Below are 25415 nucleotides of genomic sequence, written 5' to 3'. Positions count from 1 at the left end.
CAATAGTAAAATTAGAATGATTGTAACATAATAATTATTATATGCATAATAATCATTATGAAGTAAAACTTCAATGGAGCACAAACAAACTCATCTTCACCAAAAAGAAACTATCATTATATTCATGTTATAGATTAGTAAGTAAGATCCAGAATAGCTATTCCATCTATTAAAGGGGCAGAGTCAAGATTCTACTGTGCTATGTTGTTATGGATATTTCCTGATACAAGAAGGTATCACATCTAAACAGACAGCAAGGGGAAGAATCAGGTTCAAAACACATAAATAATTTCAAAGAAAGATTCTAACACCACTGAAGAGTAAAACCAAGGGTTTGTTAGTTTTGTTTGGGTGTTTGTTTTGGTTTTGCCTCCCAGATCACTGATTTCTACTATGCCATTTATCTAAGGAGAACATTTCCAAAATGTATCCCTTTCAAAAAGTATTTCTATAAATGTTAGATACAAATTAACAATGGTTGAGAGTTCTAAGAAATATATCTATTTACAAATAAAATTAGAAGCCACTAAAATAGAAATTCAGTGTTTATTCTCTGGATAAATCAAGTTTGCTAGTTTATTTTTAAATCTTCTGATAGAAAATATGGGTAGAAGATTATTTCACATTACAGAAACCCTGCCAAAAGGCTAAATACTGATGATTCCTAGGTGTTAAGAAGAATTTATATATACTCATGTAAAATGCAAAATAAAACAATAGATATTTACATTTTTTAATGTCATTAGTATATTTTAAAAATTTTTAGAGTACTAAATATTACTGATCTAACCACAAAGAAATCATGCATTCATTTGTATATGTACATTTGTTATTAACCCAAGCAGGTCATCATGTCTTTTTAACCCTTTAATTTGTTTTATCTCATCATGTTTTGTCTATTAACAAAAGAAGGGAAAGCAGATTTTTAAAAATCTCTTTTATTACAACAAATGCACCCATTTGTATTAGACTTACATATTTGGCCTAATTTAAGTTTTGAGAAATACTTAATAAAACAAACAAAGACCTGTAAAAATTCTAAAAAAAAGGTATTTTCAGATGAAATTCAGACTATTTGTTATACCTGATTTATTTTTAATCTTAAACTTGTAATCAAATGGCCAAGAAGACTTGAATTTAAGAAGTATAAATTTAAATAAGGAAGTGTCATTTATACAAAGAATATATAACTTAATTTTTGTATGTGTGTGTGTGGTCCTAAGGATCAAACCCAGAAATGATTTGAATCTGAGTTACATCTCCATCCTTTTTTTAAAAATTTTTTAATAGTTTTTTTTTGGGGGGGGTTATAACTGGACACATAACTTTATTTATTTATTTTTATGTGGTACTGAGGATCAAACCCAGGGCCTCTCATGTGTTAGGTGAGCGCTCTAATGCTGAGCCAAAATCTCAGCCCCATATCTCCATCCTTCTTTATTTTGAGACATACTGTCACTAAATTACCAAAGCTGGACTAAACTTGGGTAAGCTTCTGGGGTTGCTGGGATTACAGATGTTTGCCACAGCACCCAGCTTAGAATATATAATGAGAGGGTTAGGGATGTAGCTCAGTGGTAGAATGCTTGCCTAAGCATGCATAATGTCCTGGGTTTGACCACCGTAACTAAAAACCAAACAACCAACAACCAAAAAAAAAAAAAAAAATTAAGAATATATAACTTGAAAGTAAATTTGAACATTCACCTCATGATGTTTCTCTGATTGTAAACACACACAGTTAAAGGCAAAGTCATCTGTAGAACATTATTTTTTTTCAAGTTAATGTAAAACAGGAAAAATTAAGCTTGTTTTATTTTTAGACAACAGATTACATTATCAGTAAAACATAGCCTACAAATTTATCTAGAATTCTCTTATCACAATTGTCAAGCACCTCTGACAAAGATGGGCATGTAGAAAAGAATTTTTCAGAACTTGAACGCTTCAAAATGCTAAATGGACAAATAACCTATTCACATTCAATGTTGAATTAAGCAATCTGTAAAACATAAATGCAGATACAGATACAGGGTTAGCACTCTACATTTCTATCTTAGACAACAAATAAAGGATTAATTCTATATCACTAATAAAAATTGCTATCAAACTATGACTCAAACTTATTTATTCAAAATCCCAAAAGAGAAATTTTAATTATTTCTCTTAGCTATTCATATTTTTTTAAAAAAAAATAAATATAATTTCTTCTTAAGAGTAGGCAAAATTTTACATATTGATTTTCTAATTTCATTCACCATTCTCTGGATCTTTCAAAGATATGAACATCTGTTCTGCCAAAAATAAAAATAAGGAAGTCTCAGAAACTTTAAGAAAAGGATTCTACTTGAAATATCCAGATTAACTTTTCCTTTTTCCTTCTTTTTTCTTTTCTGTTCTTTTTTTTTTATTCTCAAATGAATGAGAAAGTAAGAAAGTGGCTGTGTCTTCTGGAGTATTCTGCTTGTACTGCACATGGTTCAGAGTCAGTTTTGGAAGTAATCTCTCTTCATGACTGCTGTTCCAGCCTGTCCACACTACTGCAGATAAAAGAGGCTATATGCCTATATGCACTGAACTTCAATAAGAGTCTCTTCTCAAGCCTAATGAACTGAGGAACATAAAATATTTCCCTACTCTAGCTCTACATCAAGTTCACAATAAAAAAGTGATAACTATGCTATCTTTTTTTGGTAACTAGCAAATTAGCACAAAAGTTATATTATATTGTACAAATTTTTAGATTTTCGATCTAGTTTCTTGTTTAACATGTAGAGCATTAGTACAGCTTTCCTTCACATCTTAGTTACACCATTTAAAATAATAAATAAAAATAGTGATTTCAATTTATTGACCTAGAGTCATAAATCACAAATTAAAGCATTTTGAAAGCATGTTTTCTTTTGCATAGACATGTTGACAAAAATAACTTTCCTTTTGTAGTCAATCTTATTGAGAATTCAGAGGAGATAGGAATCTGCTTCTCTCCATAATCTTCAAAAATTTTAAGATGTTTTCATTTTTATTTATAAAAAGTTTGAGGACAATGAGCTCTTTAAAAGTGAATGATAATCACAGCAAGTTGCATTAATTGGCTATTAATAGTTCATGCTAGCTAATAAATAATTTTAAGCATTTTTAATGTGATTTGCATTAGATATTCTCAATTTCAGAAAATTTACCCATGTTTTTCAGCCAAGGCTTTATTTATTTTGTTTATGTGTCCATCTACCAATCCTTCAAGTCAAGATCAAATGTCACACACTTATCACATCACCTCAAAACTCAGGTCAAATTCTTAACAAATTCAACCTACACTGACCTATTCTTCCTCCTCCTCCTCCTCTTCCTCCTCCTCCTCTTCCCTCCTCTTCTTCTTCCTCTTCTTCCTCTCCTTCTTCCTCTTCTCCTTCCTCCACCTTTCCCCTCCTCCTCTTCTTTCTCCTCCTCCTTCTCCTCCTTCAACACAATACCTTTATCTTATTTATTAACCTCTATGTGGTACTGAGGATCGAACCTAGGGCCTCACACATACTAGGCAAGTGCTCTACCACTGAGCAACAGCCCCAGTCACGACCTCTCTATTCTTCTTCTTTTTTTTTTTTAGTAGTTGTAGATGACAGCATGCCTTTATTTTATTTATTTTTTTATGTGGTGCTAAGGATCTAACCTAGTGCCTCACACATACTAGGCAAGTGCTCTGCTACTAAGCTACAAGCCCAGCCCGACTTCTCTAATTTTAGCCTTCAGTCTCATAATTTATCACTTGGATTCATTTTGCTTATGTTTTTACCTTGTTATTTCAGAAATGCATTTCTTGCCTTTACACTTGAAAGTTTTTGAGATCAGAGGGCCATATCATGTACTTCTTCCAAAGCCACTAAAGAATCTTGTCCAGCTCTAGACATGTTCAGTATGTAAAAAAAGATCTTATAATTAATTTTTTAGAATGATCCTTATTAATAAAGGAATATAATTACAATGGGTTAATAAAGAGAAGAAATTTGACAGTGATTCTGTAAAGACAAACTATGAAATACTTTAAGCTGTTTAAAGATATAAGGCAAAGGCTGAGAAGGTACCTCAGTAATAGAGCTCTTGCCTGGCATGTGCAAAGCCCTGGATTCCACACCCAACACCAAAAATGAAACAAAACAAAAACATAATAATTCAGGTATATTTTATTTATTGGTATAATTTTTAAAGGGCATAGTTAAAACTACTTAATAGCACTTAAAACTGTGGTTATATGTAGGTTTAATTAAAGCTAAAGAAACAATTTTAAAAGAATATATAAAGCCATGTACTAAGTTTTTACATTATTTGGAGTGGCTGTGCAAAGAATGGGTACAGTATACAAAACACATATTATAAATAACCTTAACTAACTAATTCCTGGGGAAGAGTTTGTAGCTATTCTAAGTGTTTCTAGGGAAAGGAGGATTATCAAGAAGTGATTTGATTTCCAAAATAGAACACATCAACTAAAAGTTTTCAGTTTGGGTACATTATTAAAGTAGTATCTTGCAGAACCAATTTTCATTAATAGCCTGTGAAATAATATGTAGAATTAAAGGAAAAGAAGGGATAAAGATGTCTGAATGTTATTTCAAGGTAAGTAATGGTAATATAGAATATCACTTTTTTCATGATGTGCTTTTAAGTTTTCTTGTATGAGAACAAAGTTTTGCTGTATTTAGGTATGAGTATACTTAAAAAAAAAAAGCAAAATCTATTCATTGTAGTTTATAATGCAGAATATTTTAGCTACTGTTGGCATATACAGAAATATTGTAACACATAATGATAAAATTCAAGTAACACAGAAAATTGAATTATGTAAAATAGAAATGACTAAATGGTATTACCTTAGCTAATTATATAATAACCAACTATTAAGTACTTTGAATTAATATATGTGTATTAAGATCTTTGTGTAGTGAACTCTTGTTCACGTGTACCTTCTGAAATTTTCATTGTTGACTTAAATAAAGAACAGCACAAATGAACATCTTAAAGCAGTAGCAACATATCTAAGTTGACAACTGGTCTCATTATCTCGTGAGAAAAGAATAGCAATGAAAACTCCTAAAGAGATAAGAAGACAATATTTGTGGGACTACAATCTCACATTTCCAAATAAAATATTTTCTTACACAAATTTCTTAGTGTTTATTGAAAAAAACACACAAGATAATTGGATTATCAAGCAAAGCTTTTAATATCTTGGATCCTATAGGTTTTTATGATTAAAATACAATAATCCAAAAGTACAAAGTATGATGAATCATAATCATAGTGAACCAAATTATTTACATTTTAAGGTCATGCTATATTTTTGACATTTTAAAATCATATTAAGATTCTTATTTTGGTCTTCATAATTGCAAAAATCACTGGTGGGAGTAAAAGAAACCTTGAGAGCAAAAAGCCCCAAAGTCTATGGATTAGAGAATCATAAGTTAATTCATTACTATCTTAAAATAGAGATGATGGGTCTTTTGATTCATGCAAAATACAGTACTATCTAGAGAATTTATCTTAGTCTAATTATATGTTTTAATTAATAATGATAAATTAGAGTATACATAGACTCAATCAAGGAGGAGAATTTTCTAATAATAATTGAATTGGGTGGGGAGAAGAAAGGTTGACTATTACTTCCCTGCAACTTTAATTTTTAGTAGCAGATATTGATAAATAAATATTTCCTTGGATTACCTGCCACTCTTTTAGGTCTCATCATACCCATCCTGTTTAAAGTTAAATTCTACAAAGGAATAAGGAGTATGTGTTACATTCTTACATGGTTGAAAAGAATATATTCATTCATTTATTTACTTAACAGATTTTTTGAGCATGGGCTATGGGCTATGTGCTAGATATTAAAGATCACTATGAACAAGAAAAAACAATGTATTTACTCACTTTTCACTCAACCACTAAGCCACATCCCCAGCCCTATTCTGTATTTTATTTAGAGACAGGGTCTTAGTTGCTTAATACCTTGATTTTGCTGAGGCTGGCTTTAAACTTGCAATTCTCCTGCCTCAGCCTCCCAAGATGCTGGGATTATAGTTTGCCACCATACCCAGCTGGAGCTTATATTATAATGAAGAAATCCAATGATACACAATGATCAAATAATGATTTCAGATAGCTGTACCTTTGATGAAAATAAAGTGGACAATGTAATAGTGAATAGATGGAAGAATAACTTTGAATATTGTATACAGGGAACAATCCCTTGCTAAATAAGTGATACTGGAACAAATACTTCAAGATGAAGAGCTGATAGCTGTAGGAAGAAGCTGAGTACAGGTAGTGATAGTCAAGGGATAAAAGAAAGCCAGTATAAGACAAAAAAAAAAAAAAACTCAGAGGGAAAACAGAGGAGATGAGATTTGGAAGAGAAAAAACTACACAATGAAGGACTTTGTAGGCCATAGTAAAAAGTTCAGAACTTATTTTAATTATTTTAAAAAACTCACTGGAAGGTTATAGGTAGGAAATGACTGCTTAAAGGGTAATTCAGTTTCCTCTAAAATGGTTTAGATTATCCAAACCTTCTTCTGTTCACATTCTTATGCAATTTCCTCCCCTTGATTATGCCTGCTGCTATACTGGCTTCTATCTACAGAATATGGTGAAGATGGATCTATGTCACTTCAGGGATCAAATTATTTAAGACTGCTATGTATACCAGAAGCTCCTTTTGCTGGCTTCAATGAAACTAGCAGCCATGTTGGACAAATTCATATGGCAAGAAACTGAGGATAACCTTTAATAAACAATCATTTGGGAACTGAGGGGACCCTGTCCAACAGCCAGTGTATTAGACAGGGTTTTCCAGAGAAAACCAAAGAAGCAATAGGGTGTATGTATATGTGTAGTGAATCTGTGTTAGAACTTTGTTAACATAAATTATGAAATTCTTTGTGGCCTGCAAATTAATAAATACAGAGAAAAGATGAGGTGCGGAGAAGAGAAGAGAATAGAAGAGAGATATTTATTTTAGGGTTTGGTTCACACAATTCATGGAAATTAGTAACTCCAAAATCTGCTGAGTGGGCCTGTAGGCCTGAGGCTCAGGAAGAACCAATGTTGCCATTATAATCTGAAGACCATTCCCTAGCAAAATTCTTTCTTGCTCAGGCAAAGTCAGTGTTTTGGTCTATTCTGGCCTTTGGATGATGCTGACCCAGTTTACAGAGAGCAATCTGGATTATTTAAAAGTTCACTGCTTTAAATATTAATTTCACCCCAAACACCTTCACAGAAACATGTAGAATGTTCGAACACATATCTGAGCACTACTGCCCAATCAAGCTGACACATAAAATTAATCATAGGTAGCAAGAAACTGAGGTCTAAGCCCAAAGAAGAACTAAATTATACAATCACCCACACAAATTTGAGCAGATCCTTCATCCTGAGATGAGATTGCAATGCTGACCAACAACTTAATTACAGCTTTCAGAAGAATTCTAGAAAAGTCTTGTCTGGATTCTTGACCCATAGAAACCATGAAATAATAAATATATGTGGTTTTAAGCTGCTAAATTTGTGATAGTATGTTACTAACCAATATGTAATAAATACAAATATGTCAATACTATCAATGTAAAAAACAACAAAAACCTTCCCATAATTCCATATCCCTGTGATTCCAGCAACTGTTCATTTTGCCTCTTCTGTTATAGTAAAACCTTTCCCAAGATACATCAAATTTCTTTCAACTACAGTAGTCACGAGTCACACCTGGCTAAATTTAAATTAACTGAAGTTAAAAATTCAATTTTTAGAATTGCAAATGAAGCTCAGTGGTAGAGACATGTTTAACATGAATAAAATCCCAGATTCAAGCGCTAGCACCAAATAAATAAACAAATAAATAATCAGTTCCTCAGTCACAACAGTCATATTTATTACTCAATAGTCACATATAACTAGTGATTTCTATATTTATAATACAGGATACGTAATCTTTCTAACATCCCAGAAAGTTATAAAGAATTGTGCTGATCCATTTCTTCATTTAGTTACATCCCATTCTCTTTTTAAATACTCTCATAGACAACAATCTGGTCTGGGACTATATCTCTAGTGGCATCTCTTACCATTCTCTCATCTTCCTATGCTCTAGTCACTTGGTTTTTTTTTTTACAGTTGAAAAGGTCAAATTATTACTAAATGTAGTAGAAAGAAAGATGCCCCCTCAAAGATGTCTAGACTTTTATTCCCAGAAGTTGTGATGTTGCCTACCAAGTAAAAAGAAACTGTGCAGGAGTGATTGTAGCTATGGATATTGAGGTGGGATATCATCCTACATTATTTGGATAAGCTCAATTTATATAAATGCTTAAAATAAGAGAACTTCCCTCATCTGCAGTCAAAGGGATGGGTAATGCAGATAGATATAAATTGTTGGTTTTGAAGATGGCCATGAACCAAATATATGGGTGGTTTCTAGAAGATGGAAGGTAGCTTTCTAGAAGGCTAGGTAATGTGTACTTCTGTAAAGCCTCAAGAAAAGAATGTAGCCCAATGATCAGAGCTAGAGAAAACCTATGTTAGACTTTTAACCTACAAAATTATAATATACTAAATTTATGTTGTTTTAAGGCAATAAATTTGTGTTCATTTGTTACTGTAACAGTCGGAAAGAAAACTAAATCAGCATCTGTAGTAAGCTTAGAAATAGCCCCCAAAGAAGTCCATGTCATCATCCCCATTAATTTTAAATTATTTTATAAAGAAATAATATATTTCCAATATGAGAAACAAAGTTTAGTTATGTCTTGGGATTCATGGGGCAATGGGTTCCATAATTTCCCCTGGATACCAAACTCTGCATATGTTCAAATCCTTTTTATAAAAACAGCATGCTATTTACATATAACCTATGCACATCTTCCTGCATGCTTATATCACCCCTAGATTATTTATAATATCTAATACAATGTCAATGATATGTAAGTTATTTTACTATACTGTTTAGGGAATAATAATATTTGGGGAAAAGTCTGTACATGTTTAGTACATATAGACAATTTTTTCAAATATTTTCAATCCTCAGTGGAATTTGCAGATGTAGAACCCATGATTTTCCTCCATTCAGGACCATTTGTTTTCATCTATACTGACACCTATTTGTAGTGGGGTCCTGCATAAGCAATTATAACCTCTGCAAAGTACTGATATGTCCCTATGGACTTGTGAACAGTATCAATAAGCTGCTCATGAATGATTTTGTAAATAAGCTACAACAGGAAAAAAAAAAAGGAAGAAAAATCACCTAAGAGCATTAAAAAATTGTTGTTCTTAGTCAGACTGAATTTGATCTGCCTTTGAAAAATGGTTGATTACTTTAACATAGCATTCCAGAGTGGCTATGACACAGAAAAATCTCATGGGGGGCGGGGAGTCACTGTTTCTGTTATAAAGTTTCTGTTGCTCACAGAAACAGTGAACAAACAAACACTGCACAAAAGTTATAATGTGACAAAATATCATGCTATGGGACACTTAGGAAATATAACTTAATAGTATGAAATGACATAATCACTCTTTTTCAGAATTTAAACCAGTTTATCCTGTTTAGCAACAATTAGGTTCTTATAACTTTCACTAAGAAAGTTAAAACAGTAAAATCTTTTGTTTTTAAATGCTGAAGAAACCATTCTGGTTATTTTCCATTTGAAAACGGCAGATACTTAATGCAAATTTCCCACTCCCCTCAAACAAGGAAGCACTACACTGTACTTATTGGATGAAACAGCATCAGAAATTTTTCATCAAAAATTTATTGTGTCAACGGTAACTCCCTTATCAATTATCATAAACTAAAAATCTCCAAACCAGTGATCCTTCAAAAATTATAAAAGTATCAATTATCAACTATATCTCCAATTTAAATAAAAAGAAATATATGGCCTTGAGAAAAAAGCAAATTCTAGCAACAGGATATACTAGAAGGAGACTAGAAAGTAGGATGAAGAAATGAAATGTTCTCCCTGATTTTGAGAGGTTTTATTTATGTATTTATTTTTATTTTTTACCATTTATTAGCATTATATCTCACAATGGCATTTTGTATCAACTCCATACTTCTTTTAATATTCTAGAATTGTCACATTGCAATTCCAATTCTCAGAGAGATCAGTAAGCCACATTCCCTCTTCTATTCCTTGCCCTATAGGCACTTTTTTTTTTTAACTGCACTATGAGAACAGTGAAGCAAAGTGAGTTTGCACTGGAAACAAGAAACTGGAACAGATGCTCAAAAATTGAAATGGTAACACATAACTCCATGTAAGCCCCACAAACCCCAATTAGGATTCTCTGTTACTTTGTGCCCCTATGTTGTACTTCCCCAGCATACCACATGCCCAGCATTTTCGAAGACAAAATTGAATAGCCTTCTTTCACCTTTATATCTTTGCCTAATACTTTAGTAAAAGAGCTATACTTATTACATGGGGAGAATCATTATCATTCCTCCAATTTTACACTAGATAAAAAAATTCTCTTTGATTCTTCAGGAATCCCACTCCACATCTTTCCCATCTTCATTCAATATCTCACTTAGAAATGCAATATGCATGACATTTTAGATGCTTCCTTTCTTCATGGCATTTAACATATTAAAGAAGAGGTGAATAATTAAATCAGAAATTACTTTTTTTATACCTTTATTTTAATTATTTATTTTTATATGGTGCTGAGTATCATACCCAGTGCCTCATGCATGCTAGGCAAGTGCTCTACCACTGAGCCACAACCCCACCCAGCAATTACTTTAATGCATGATAGATGTTATGATGGGGAAATGCTGAGTGCTATGGTAGTACATAACAGAAGAATCTATTCCAGTTGAGTAAACTGGCACCAAATGAAGACTTGAAGGCAAAATCAGAGACAGCCATGCAAGGGGAATGAGGAATACAGAAGTTCTTTTGGCAGAAGAAAGTAACAGATGCAAAGGCTCAAATGTGAGCATGAATGTGGCACATCTGAACCTTTTTAAAAATATGGCTGTTGAGAGCAGTGGTGCACACCTGTAATCCCAGAACTCAAGAAGCTGAAGCAGAAGAATCACAAGTTTGAGACCAACCTCAGCAACTTAATAAAATGGGCTGGGAATGTAGCTCAGTTAAAAGAACTAAAACGGAGACATGGAGTTACCCGTTGGAGAAGTCGGATTATTTCAGTATAGCATAGCCTTTTACCCAGGGTAGGCAGAACCCCTTAGGACAGGAGGCAAATTCTCATTGGATTACAGTCATTAGAATGGTTTTGTAAGTTGCCCATTGGTTATTTATTGGTGCCTTAATCTGCATAGAGCAGGAAACGGACCAGGAAGAGAAGCCTAGTTGGTGCCATCTTGGGGCGGGTAACCCAATATCAGTAGTAAAGTACTCCTAGGTTCAATTTCCAGTAAACCCCTCACCCCCCCATATATGACTAAGATGGGAAATAGCAAATTATATACCTGCAGAAGCAAAACAAGACCAGTTTGTGAAAGCCATGTAAAAAGCTTCAAAGTCAACTATTCTTTCTCTGGCATTTGAAAATTTTTATACTTCACTGTGCATTTTTTAAAAATATCTAAATTAATTCCAATGTTTTACATTTTTAAAATTTCCCTTCGTCCAAGTGACTTCTTTCTCCCCTTCTCCCTAAACACTGAAATTCTTGCAACCACATGCACCAGTAACCTACATTTTCATAACCAAAGGACATGTAACATTTTTTAATTCATTTGCACTGGCTTGGCTTCTATGAAACAAAATCAGCCTGCTTTTAATCGTATACCCCTTTCTCTCTTATCAGTGTCCTTTGTGGACTCTATTTTTGTGCCAGTTCCTTAATGACTGTATCTTCATGCTGAGCTCCTCTTTCTCCCCATCCTAGCTCTGAGTGCTTTCAAGTACTCTTATGGTTTTGCCTATTATACAGTACACTGGTGACTTCCAAGTCTCCATTTCTAGTCCAGATCAGTCTTCTGAGCTTCAAATCTGTATACTAAGTTTTGTACTAAACGTCTCCATTTCAATGTCTCAGAGGCTACTCAAATTTACCATATCTAAAACTAAACTCATCCGTTTGCCCCATAAACCTGCTATATCTCTAATATACAAAAGCTTTGCCCAGCTAGTAGCTCAGATTAAAATCAAGAACAGCATCCTTGATTTTTTTTCCTTATCACCCCATCTAATCACCAGGATTTTTTTTTGTCTACTCCACATTCTAAATACTTAAAATCTGTCCTCTTATCTCTATCTCAATTACTTCTATCTTAGTTTCAGTCCCCATTACCTGTCATTTAGATTACTGTGACAGCCTTTCAATTACACCTTCTGCTTTTTCTAGTCCCCTTGTTTCATTTGCCATATTTACTAAAGTAATCTTTTAAAATGGAAATCTGGCTATGTCAATCCTGGCTTGAGATTCTAAAGCCTTCTTACTGACTGCAAGGTAAGGCCCTTTGTAGTTGTAGCCTGCTTATCACTCAAGTTTCATCTTTTCTAACTACCCACTTCAAAGCCCATTATCTGCTGTCCTAAAATATTTGCAGTCCTGCATCCTAACCCCAGTCTTCAAGCTCTTTTCTCATGTTTCCTTGCCATGCTAAAAGAATCTATTATATATTTAAGCCACAGCACTCTGACCCTTTCAGAATTTTTGATCCTGAGATTTCAGTGAGTCCCTATAAAGAAAAGCTAATTGAAAAGACAACTCCATAATTGTTATGTAAAACATTATTTTATGTTGCTTAATACCTGTGATATGGTGAGACTCATTTAAGAATCCATCAATCAATAAATGATTAAAAAGAAATGAACAGATATTCTCATTGCTTTATTACATAATAGATTTTGAGAGTGATGTAATAAATTGTCCTTCCCTTGAGTACTAAAAAGCTCACAATTAAGGTTTATACTTTTTAAAACAAAAGCTTTTCTAAGACATTTTTTCTTTTTTTTTTCCCCCTGAGCTCTACTCTTTTGTTTTAAAATTATTTCTTCATATAAGCTTTATCTGTTTTTACTGAAACCTATCTTAAAGGCTGTTTCAAAGTAAGGAGACAATAATCAACTTATAAAGTAGAAAGCCCACAAATTTGGGGAGGTAACCTGTTGCAGGAAATCTTCATTATTTCTATCATATCTGCTAACAGCACTGTTTTAATTACTTAATAATATTAAATAAACAGAAGTTTAGTGATTTTTGTCTGGAAATCAAATTATACTACAACTTTATTAACCTTTATATTGAGATTCATTTCCCAGTATTTTCTATGCCTATTTTCTCTTAAAATCATTTCTAGCTGGGTGCAGTGGCCCCCACCTGTAATCCCAGTGGCTCAGAAGGCTGAGGCAGGAGGATTGTGAGATCAGTGTCAGCCTCAGCAGTGGAGAGGCCCTAAGCAACTTAGTGAGACCCTGTCTCTAAATAAAAATACAAAAAATAAGGCTTGGAATGTGGATCAATTAGTTCAATCTCTGTTACAAAAAAAACCCAAAAAACAAAAAAATACACTAATTTCTAAATATAGGTGTCTTTGCAAATTAGACCAAGTAAAGAAGATAGCATGTTATAAGATACATCCCTAGAAGGTGAGACATATATAACCCCATGCTCCCTACTGGGAAAACTCAAAAAAAGCCTTCTATCCTTCTTCATATATCAAATCATCTTGCCTTACTTTACTTATGAACACTTCTTACCAACTAAAATAACTTTGACTGTATTTTACTTTATGTTATCTCTGTTATTAACTACCCACCAACTCCCAATTAAAAATTCCAATGAGAGATGTCTAAGTTCATTATCAACATGTTTTTAGCACCCCAAAACTACTGTTGGTTGAATAAAGGGGTGAGTGGATTATACTTAAAGGGACATTGGACAAAGATTTAAAATGATTAATATAGATTATAATTTAACACTAACCAACAGACAAACCAAGGGTGGCTATGTTGTAAGCATTAATCTGTTTCAACTAGTGGCATTTACCATGGCCAAATAATTTAGACTACCAACAGAGTAATATCATATTTGTAAAAGTCTACTAATGTCTACATATATTATTTATAAGTGAATAATAATGCTTATTCATTCATAAGTTGTCACTTAAAAATACATACATAAATATATATTTCACTTTATTCCAAATATTTTTATTATGGGATGAGACCAAAATTTATCATTTTAATTTTAATAGGTGAATCTAAGCAGTTTTTACTGGAATGAAGAAGGATAAAAAATCTAAAAATTATACCATAACATTTTTCTACTACTACTACTACTATTTACTTACTATTACTGCTGCTGCTACTAAGTAATATTTATTGAGAATTTACAATGTTTCTGGCATCATGTTAGTGTTCTAGTCAGTTTTCTTGCCACTATGATCAAAACATCTGAAAAGAATATTAGAGGACTAGGTATTTGGGGGATAAAGGTTTCAGAGATCTCAGTCCATTGATGGTCGACTCCAATCCTCATGGCCTGAGGTAAGGCAGGACATCATGACAGAAAGGTGTGGTAGAGGAAAGCGGCTCAGAACATCACACCAGGAGGGAGAGGGGGAGAGAGAGAGAGAGAGAGAGAGAGAGAGAGAGAGAGAGAGAGACCGAGACCCTGCACCGCTGACAAAAAAATATATCCCAAAGGTACTATTGATCCACCTCCTTCAGCCACACTTTACCTGCCTACAGTTACCACCCAGTTAATCCCTATCAGTGAATTAGTGCAATGATTAGGTTAAAGCTCTAATAACCCAATCATTTCACCTCTAACTTTCTTGCACTGTCTCACACATGAGCTTCTAGTGGACAACTAATAGGTAAATCAAAACAGTTAATAAAGTAATAAATTCAATTCTTGAGTTCTGGATCTAAGACTATAGATGATAATACCATAGTGAATAGGTGAAATGTAGTTAGTAAGTTTCTGTAGAATCCTATGTGAAAATTTGAAATTCAACATTCTTTTCTTAGTTCCTATGACATATATGAACATAGCTGTCTATTATAAAAATATAAATCAGATAGAATATATTCTTCCTACAAATGGAAAAAGAGCACTAGTATTTTATAAGGTTGATGATGTTAATTCATATCAGAAAAATTAATACAAACCATGACTTAATATCACAGTCCTGAATATTCACACTTAGCAACTTAGAATATAATTGTTGTCAGACAAGAATGTTAAAATATGGCAGCACTAAAATTCCTGTATGCAATAAAATAATGTCCATTCACATGAAATAACAAATGCTTTGTGATAATTATGCAAATAAGCCATTTTACATAGAATAGCACCTTGCTATTAGCAAATACTAAAACTAGAAACTTAGTTTTAGCTGTATCCAAAAGAAATCAATCATTTTGGAATACTAAACCTCTATTTCTACAAACTGTATTTTATAAAGCAATTTCAAATGAGAACACTTACCCATTACCAAGAAAATGTTCAAATGGTATAGCGGTCATTGTATTTTGGAAATTTAGTAATCAAAATTCATTCAATAGGGTACTAAGGGATGAATTCCAAAAATTAAAATGAAGACACAATAGAAGAGAAGGTGGCATTCTGAAAATACAGTATTTATTGAGACTCAGAATTACATTAAAAAATCAAATAATGGAGAAACAATGTTGAATACAAAATTGATAGCTCAAAAAAACATTTAAAATGATAATTTTTCTTTGATTGAATGACTCAGAATTTCAAGTCAAGCACATTCAAAGAGAAAGTTGTAGGGATTGAAATGGAAAGTTGTATAATATTCACTTACGAATCAGTAAAACAACTATTATGTATAACAATGCAAAAATAAAAATATAAGACAACTTGAACTGAGGTTGTGGCTCAGTGGTAGAGCACTCGTCTAGCATATGCGAGGCCCTGGGTTCAATCCTCAGCACCACATAAAAACAAATAAATAAAATAAAGGTATTGTGTCCAACTACAACTAAAAATAATAATAACTGGTTAAATTTATATATATATATATATATATATATATATATATATATATATATATAAAACTTATGTTCAACTGTTATAAACATCATGGTTATGATATTGTAAGGGAATAGAGCACTCCCCCTAATAAATCAGTTTACATAAGTTATGTAATACAAGTTCTTAGAAAATTATTATAGATTTTAAAATCAGTGTTTGGGGATAAACAGAGGAAGGGAATATGATACCTAGTGTGCCTGTCACATACAGAGCCCTTTTTTTAAAAGATAGCTCCTATACTTTGATTTAATATTTAGCGTTGGTAAGTAAACATCTTCAAATTTATGGCAAGGTTTTACAAGTTCATGCTATGAATAAATTCAAATTTTCCACCCAAGTATTCCTAACTAGAAAAACACACGACTCAAAGGAAATCATAAAAGAACTGGGTACAAGGTTGGCCAATGGCTTCTGAAGTGACTTAACCAAACTCTTTTCAATAGTATTCTATGTAATCAGTGAAAGCAGCTATTAGATTTCATGTTCTCTTTGAATCACCTAGGAAGTAGTGATTTAAGCAAATAGAAGGAGGGTCCTATAAGGTTGGGTTATTCTCCTCAATGGGACAGAGGTTAATATTCCAGTTCATCATACATTAGTCTTCTAGGAAATAAAAGCCAGGTATGACTAGAGGTCAAAAGAAGATATATTTCAAACTGTCCTTACCTTCCCCTAAAGTATCATAATTGCTTATATGGATATTTCTGATCACTCCCATCTTGAAAGCTCATCTATGTAGATCTCTTCCTTTATGATTTTGGGATTCCTGAACAAATCGACCCTACCATCTAAAAAAATATTCTTTTTTTATTTAGACTTTCATTGCTATGACCAAAATATATATCAAGAACAATTTCAGAAGAAGAAAGATTTATTTTAGCTCATGGTTTCAGAGGTTCAGTCCATGGTTCGATGATTCCAAGAAGAGAACATTATGGCAAAAGAACATAGTGGAGGAAAGCTATTCAGTTTATGGCAGGTGGGAAGCAGAGAGAAAGAGAGACACAGGAAGAGAGACACAGGGACAAGAAGAGATGAAGTCCACAAGGCCATTCTTCCAGTGACATACTTCCTCCAGTCACATCCTCTCTGCCTACAGTTAGTACCCAGCAATCCATTCAAATTATCATTAATTTGTCAAATGGGTTAATCCACTGATAAGGTTACAGCCTTCATGATCCAATCACTTCCTAAAAGCCCAACCTTGTTTCATGGGGAATCATGCTTTCAAAACATGAGGTTTGGGGGAGGGCTGTTCCAGGTGCAAACCATAAAATTTAGATATTAAGTATTTATAATAATTGCCTCACAGAAAACTCCTAAAGCAATACCTGTGACTCTGTGTAGTTAACACTCAGTATAGAATGCAAAAAAAAGATTAAGAAATAACTTTTATATAGTATGAAAAGTGTTATAAAAAAGTACTCACTAATATCAAATCAAATATTTTTTACAAGTATAGCAAGCTCAAAATAAATAAGCACATTTTTTGAGATACTGTTAGCAGCATAAAAAAAATTGAGATATTGATACATAGGACCATAATAAGACTCCGAATATCAAGGCAATAGTTTTTAGAACGGCAGCCTTTCAGAATATATAGTTATATCCTAAAGATACCTCATTTCCTAAATACTCGCACTGTGGCCTTGTTATTCTCTAGCCAATTCAACAGAAAGAAATGAAGAGGTTAAGAACTATTTCTCTCCATGTGAAAATTAGAAATAACAAAATGTAGATATCCTGGAAGAATATTGAAACATAAAACCAGAACTATCACAAAAATGTCACTGTTGGAACATGAACAGAAAACATTCTGGTAGACACCATACATCATCACTACACACTACACACTACACTGGAAAGGGAACATTCCAGAAGAAATGTTTGGAACCTGTGAGACACAACATAAAAACAGGATCACAAGAAGAACTTGTTCATAATTTAACAGAGAAAGAGCAGTGATGCAAATTTTTCCATTGTTATCTCATCAGTGAGTAAGCTAGAGGAACCACCCTATCTTGGATGGAATATTATTTCCTTTTCCTTGTCAAGAGTATTCTATGATTCTTTCTTTCTTTATATATTTTTAGTTATAGATGGACACAATATCTTTATTTTGTTTATTTATTTTTATGTGGTGCTGAGGATCAAACCCAGTGTCTCAGATGTGTGAGGCAACTGTTCTGCCACTGAGTCACAACCCCAGCCCTATGATTCTTTTTAACACAAGTCTCTACTCTAATTTCATAAAAAAGTACTTTTGTGAGATATGTAAAAAGGTATATTTTCTTATAGTTCAATATGACACTTCTGAAAAACAGAACTGAATTCTATAAAAGAAAGACCATCCTCAAAATCCAACAAGAAAATATAAGTAAATTGAACACACTATACATTTTCTATCCTCCTAGATTTAGTTTAATTATTCCAATTATATTTTCATTAGTTAATCTAATCATAAAAAGTGACCATGGAAATTCCACTAATCATCTGTATTTAATCCCCCAATAACTAAACTCATTATTGTCAAAAAGACCTTAAAGAATCATAGTTTAAAAGTGTTCTTTAAATAAACTAATTAATTTAAATAAATTAATTAAATATAGTTTAATATGGTTAGAAGGCCCATTTAGAAAAGTTGTAAGTATTTCTTGATTGATAGATATCAGCAAATAGAACGCCTTTCAATATCTACAAAGGAAGGATCTGGAGTCAGCTAGAAGCATATTTCTATTGATATACCCCCAAAGATGAATATACAACATTGTCAGGAAAGTTCCAATTCCTACACTCACATGCAAAAAATAAAAAAGATCAAGACACTGATAATGTTGAAGGGTTTTCAACATACTCTGCAAATCAAAATTACTCTATTGACTCATTCTTTATAGAATAAAGATTTGCTTTAAGATTTTTCATTAGTATTAGAGAGTAGGTATACTCTTTTGTCTACATTGGTTTATGAACATTTCAATCATCCCTCAGTAACCATAGTGGACAGGTCTAGGACTTCTTGAAGGTAAAAAAATATATATACATGTTCAAATGGATTTATATACTTTATATAAAATGGTACAATAATTTTCACACTAACCTATACATATCCTCCAGTGTACTTTCAATTATCTCTAGATGATTTATAATACATAAGATAATGTAATGTTATATAAATGGTTATTCTATATTGTTAAGAGAATAATGAGAAAAAAATTATAAATGATCAATATGGATATAACTAAAAATAAAACAAACATTTCCATCCAAGAAAACCTAAGGTTGAATCTCTCTCTGATATGTGGATGCTAACACACAACAAGGAAGGGAGGGGAAGAACAGATGTTGAGTGGATTAGACAAAGTGGAATGAAGAGAAGGGAGGGAGTACAGGAATCAGAAAGACAGTGGAATTAATCTGACATAACTTTCCTATGTACACATATGATTACACCACAGTGAATCTCAAACATCATGTACGACCACAAGACTGGAATCCTAATTAGAATAAGATATATTCCATGTTTGTATAAATATGTCAAAATAGACACCACTGCCATATACAACTACAAAGAACAAATTAAAAAAACATTGTCAATCTACAGATAATTGAATCTATGGATGCAAAACTCACACATGCATATGTAGGGCCAGCTTTACATGGACACATAAAAATCAATATGTTAGTACCAAAATACACTTAGCACCCTTCAAATGTATTAACTTAGTTTCTAGTATATATTAGGAATTTTGCTAGGGGTTGAGAAGGTCAGCATAAACAGAGCACACTTCCTATCCCTATGGAAAATATATTCTAGCAGGAGAAACTGAAATTTAAGTATTCATACAACTAAAAAACAACAGGATTTGAAAACAGTAAATAAAATGAAGTTAGAAAAAATCATGAATGCCATGGAAAGGCATTGAGCCAGGGCTTACAAAGTCAAATGTCTTCAGGGGCTAGATTGAAAAGATAAATGAGCAAAGTTAATGGAGGTGGGGGCAAACTAAGCAGATACTTCCCATTAGGTAGTAGTACTATTTTTTTGTGTTGTAGAATTATTGCCCAGTATACTCAGATTTTTAATTTTGCAAGACTGAGGAATTTAGAAATTTAGATTTCTGTGAGGTATAATCTCCTGATTTAATTGTTGGAAACTCATTTAAAGTTTTATCTTACATATAGGGCAACACATGACATGTTTATAGGCCATAATTGGTCCTTTGCTAAAGACAAGAAGTAGATTCCAAAGATTTTAAACAGAAAAATTATAAGGGTAAATCTGCATTTTAGAAATGCCTCCTGGTGACAGTTGAAGTAGAAAGAACTAAAGACAGGAAGATTAGCTATTTGCAGAAGTTTTACCAAAAAGAAAAAAAAGATTTTGTGGCAGCAAAATAAGATTTTATATTTTGCCTTCATTATCTGAGGTTCTGTCTTCCAAGTCATCTAGTCTGTTGGTAATGCTTTCTATTGAGTTTTTTATTTGGTTTATTGTTTCTGAGGACTGAGGACTGAGACTAAGCATGCAATATGTTAAGAGGTAGCAGCAAGTAGAGAGAAGAAAGTGAAAATACAAAAGCTAAGCTGAGTGTGAGAGTGGGAACACATGCAGGTGTAATTTAAAAAGACTAGAAGAAAATAATTTAGACTTAAAAGATAATATGAATTATTTTCTGAAACTAGAAGATGAAAAGAATACAGATACATTTGGAAATCACTGAAAAAATGAAATGCATACCTACTTGCTTCTGTTAAATTAGTGATGCATAGAATTCTAAGAGACTCTCAAGATTCTAACCCTCTGAAATACACATCCTGTTTAATCCTTTCCTTTAGTGTGTGGGTAGGAATTTTTATTAATTTGATGAGGTATTTACTTTCATAACTGGGTTAGGTTATGGCAAAGTTGACTTATAAAAAGAAAATTGTGCCATTTGAGCCTGATCAAGTCAAGTGAGTCTTAAAGAAGATTAGATTTTCCATTAAAAGTTGGAATTACATTTGAAGAAAGTGCTCAGTTGCTGGTCTTGAAGATGGAGGATGACAGAGAATGGCCAATAGAAGCTGAGACCAACCCATGGCTAACAAACACCAAGGAATTGAATGCTACCAACAACTATGTAAACTTGGAAAAAGAACCCCAGTGTTAGATGTCAATGCAGCCCAGCTCATACTTTAATTTCAACCTCATGAAATCCTGAGAATAAAACCCAGTTGTGCTATGCCTGAACTTCTGACCTAAAAAAAAATTAATATAATAAATGGTGGTATAAACTTCTAAATTTGTAAAGATTTACTACATAGCAATATAAAACTAATATACTTAGCAAATAGAAAATACAGTTCTTTGAATTAAACAACGGGAATGGCTTAAAGAATCAGGTTAGTAGAATGTGGTGAATGAAAAATCAAGCAGCAAGTTTAATCTCACCAACACATATGCAAATATTATATTGGGAAACAAATAATTTACTAGGAGAGTAATTACTGTGTTATGTAACTGCAAATGAGGTAGAGGGTCACAACTAGGTTTTCTGTGTATATACCTGAAAGCAGACAGAGTAACTTCACAAAACACAATGTCAGTCAGTTCTCATTGGCAGTTAACAAATAAAGTCATAAACTAATCCTGTAAAATGAATACCCTCAGAAGGTTCTAGCTAAGAATTTCAGAAACAAACTATATATTCAAGAGTTTATCCTAAAATTCAAAAATGAAAATGATACATGAATGCAAACAATTAATGCATAAATACTTAAATTATTTCATAAAGCACTTCAATAATTAGGGTAGAAATAAAAGTTATGAAAGGATAATAGTATTATTGCAGTCCTGTTGGCATTTAATCATTTAGTCTTTTGAAATCATTCTGTTTACAGGCATACTTACTGTCTAGTTTCCACAGTAATAAACACACAGCCTGTTTATTTTAAATATCTCATCCTGAAAGGAGAAAGATTTCTCTTTTTTTCAAATTCATACTGCACTCTAACATAGTTGCCAAGACAAAAAAGAACACAGGAAACCAAATATTAAAAAGACAAACAAGATCCAATATGAATATTATCCAGTCTTTAGATTAGGAAAGAAATATGTAAAACTCCAGCTGTTCTAGCTTAAAGGAAGGATGGCCCAGTTTGGCCTACTCTTTTTCTCTTGAGAGAGACAAGCAACTCATGACATACTATGTCTACTTTGTTCATTTTATGTTAGTCAGCACAGCTTTTGCTTTCTTTTCATCTTTCTCTTTCAACTTTCAACTCTCTTCTCCCGAAAGGAAACCAAAAACCTATCTTTATATTTAAAACTGACAATTTTATTCTAAATCAAATACTATAGGAAAATCAATCTCTGAGGAAATATAATTTAAAATCCAGAGTTATATAATCAGCATATATTTTAAATGGAACAAAATTACTTCCTTTAAATTTAGTCAAAAACAAATGTCATCTATAATTTAGAAAAATAAATAATATACATTAGATCCCTATTTCCTAAGAAATTAGAAAATAAATATGGAATATATTCCTTTAAAAAATGTAAGCAGAAAATGTGCAGACTATAAAACTTAGTAAAACGTTTCAACATTTTTAAGATAATTCAAAATAATCAAACATCGGATAATCCCCCCTTCCCCTGCCACCGGCTCCTTGAATTTATCCTTCTTGGCCCCCCTAGCTTGCATGCACCAGCAGGAACTGGTGTATGTCAAATGTATTATGGTCATCCTGAATCTCCCTTCAGCTTCATCCTGATATTCTTTTGGTTATACATGCTTTTCCTAGAGTAAATATCATGAGTTAGAAATTGGAATCTTCATGAATCGTCAATATTTGCTAAAATGTGCATTTAACACTATGCCAATTCTTTAGCTGCAAGTTCTGATTTTCAGTCCTTTGGCTGCTGTTCAATTCTATGTATTTCTCAATCTTTTTTTAATTTCTTCTTTGGTTTATGAATTGTCTTGTGCAAAAGTTTTGATTGTTTTTAATTAACCCATTTTAGTTATACAGGATAGAGGAATCCATTGATACAATTATACAAGCATGGATATATCTTATTCTAATTAGGACCCCATTCTAGGGTACATACATAATATGGGATTCACTGTGCTGCATTTCTATATGCACATGGGTAAATTATTTCAAATTCATCCCACTGTATTACTCCTAACTCCCTCCCTATCCTTCATTCCTTTTTGTCTAATCTATAGAATTTCTATTTTGCCATTGCCCCCATCCACTTATTGTGGGTTAGCTTCCAAATATTACAGAAAACATTAGACTTCTTTTTTTTCGGTACTGGGGATTGAATTCAGGGGCACTCTAAGCCACATCCCCAGTTCTATTTTGTATTTTATTAGAGACAGGGTCTCACTGAGTTGAATAGCACCTCACTTTTGCTAAGGTTGGCTTTGAACTGGAGATACTACTATCTCAGCCTCCTGAGCTGCTGGGATGACAGGCACGCGCCACTGCCTGGCTAACATTTGATTTTCATTGGGGGGACTGGCTTATTTCACTTAGTATGGTGGTCTCCAGATCCACCCATTTACTGGAAAATGTCATAAAGTCATTCTGCTTCATAGTTGAGTAATACTCCTTTGTGTATTTTGCCACCTTTTCTTTGTTAATTCAACAAGGCACATAGCTTCATGGAATGAGTTTGGAAGAGTTCCCTTTTCTACTTCATAGAATAATTTAAGGAGGATTGATATTAGAATATGCAGATGTCTTCAAGATTTTCTAACCAAAAGTATAAATTTTCAAAATACTTCCTGATTATCATCTGTATTCAGTCTGTGGGGATATTTTCTTTTTCATCATAGATTTTGCTTTTGAGGGAACTTTTTGATTATTTTATTTTATTTTTAAAAACACTACAACAATAGAATTCATTACAATCCTTATTACACATATAGAGCACAATTTTTCATATATCTGTATATAAAGTATGTTCACGTCAACTTATGCCATTATACATGTACTCTTTTTTTTGCATTACAATTCTTAATACAAATATATATCACAATTTGTCATATCTCTGTTTGTATATACGGTATGTTGGCCCCAAATTCAAACCTTCATACATGTATTTTGTATAATAATGACCATCACATTCCACCATGCTTGCTAATCCCCTTCCCCATCCCTTTCCATTCCACCCCTCTTCCCTATGTAGAATTAATCTAATCCTCCCATGTTCTCCCTCCCTAACACACTATGAGTCACCCCACCCCCCCCTTATATAAGAACAAACATTCGGCACTTGTTTTTTGGGGACTGGCTAACTTCACTTAGCATTATCTTCTCAAACACCATCCATTTACCTGAAACTGCCATGATTTTGTCCTTTTTAGTGCTGTGTAATATTCTACTGTGTATAAATGCCACATTTTTTTTTATCCATTCATCCACTGAAGGACATCTAGGTTGGCTCCACAGTTTAGCTATTGTGAATTGTGCTGCTATAAACATTGATGTGGCTGTGTCCCTGTAGTATCTCTAGGGTAATCTCTAGGTTATATAAAGAAGTCAACAAGCTAAGCACCAAGAAAACAAATAATCCAATTAATGAATGGGCCAAGGACCTGAACAGACACTTCTCAGAAGAGGATACACAATCAATTAACAAATATATGAAAAAATTCTCATCATCTCCAGCAATCAGAGAAATGCAAATCAAAACTACTCTAAGATATCATCTCACTCCAGTCAGAATGTCAGCTATTATGAAGGGAAACAACAAGTGTTAAAGAGGATGTGGGGGAAAAGGTACTCTCATACATTGCAGGTGGGACTGCAAATTGGTGCAGCCAATTTGGAAAGCAGTATGGAGATTTCTTGGAAATCTGGGAATGGAACCACCATTTGAACCAGCTCTTCCTCTTCTACTATATCCAAAGGACTTAAAAACAGCATACTACTAGATTTTTAATAATTTTAGTTTTTTCTCTTTCTTTTGGTTAGCTTGGTTATGGTTCATCAATTTTGTTTATTCTTTCAAAAAACCAACTTTTTATTTTGTTGACTTTTGGAAGTTTATTTAATTATCTTGATTTCATTGACGTTAGCTCTGACTTTAATTATTACCTGTCTTCTATTGATTTGGGGATTGATTTGTTCTTTTTTCTAGGGTCTTGAAATGTAATTTTAGATTATTTATTTGGTATTTTTTCTATTATTTTAATGTATGAGTTTAATAGTATGAACTTTCCTCCTAGAACCACCTTCACAGTATCCTATAACTTTTGACATTTTGTATCAATATTTTTATTTATCTCTTATTTTTTATTTCATGCCTGATTTCTTCTGCTAACCATTCATCATTCATTCTCCTAGTTTTAGAGTAACTTCTATTTTTTATCTTATCA

General features: G+C 32.7%; 1 protein-coding gene across 3 annotated transcripts in view; it reads right to left on the bottom strand.

Moving 5' to 3' along the window:
- Xrcc4 (X-ray repair cross complementing 4) overlaps window positions 1-25415 on the bottom strand; it is a 247045-nt gene that overhangs the window by 157609 nt on the left and 64021 nt on the right. The window lies entirely within an intron of this gene.

The sequence above is a fragment of the Ictidomys tridecemlineatus genome, chromosome 1 (assembly GCF_052094955.1).
Source record: "Ictidomys tridecemlineatus isolate mIctTri1 chromosome 1, mIctTri1.hap1, whole genome shotgun sequence".
Taxonomy (NCBI): domain Eukaryota; kingdom Metazoa; phylum Chordata; class Mammalia; order Rodentia; family Sciuridae; genus Ictidomys; species Ictidomys tridecemlineatus.
The sequence above is the reverse complement of the archived record's forward strand: the minus strand, read 5'-3'. Positions and strand labels throughout refer to the sequence as shown.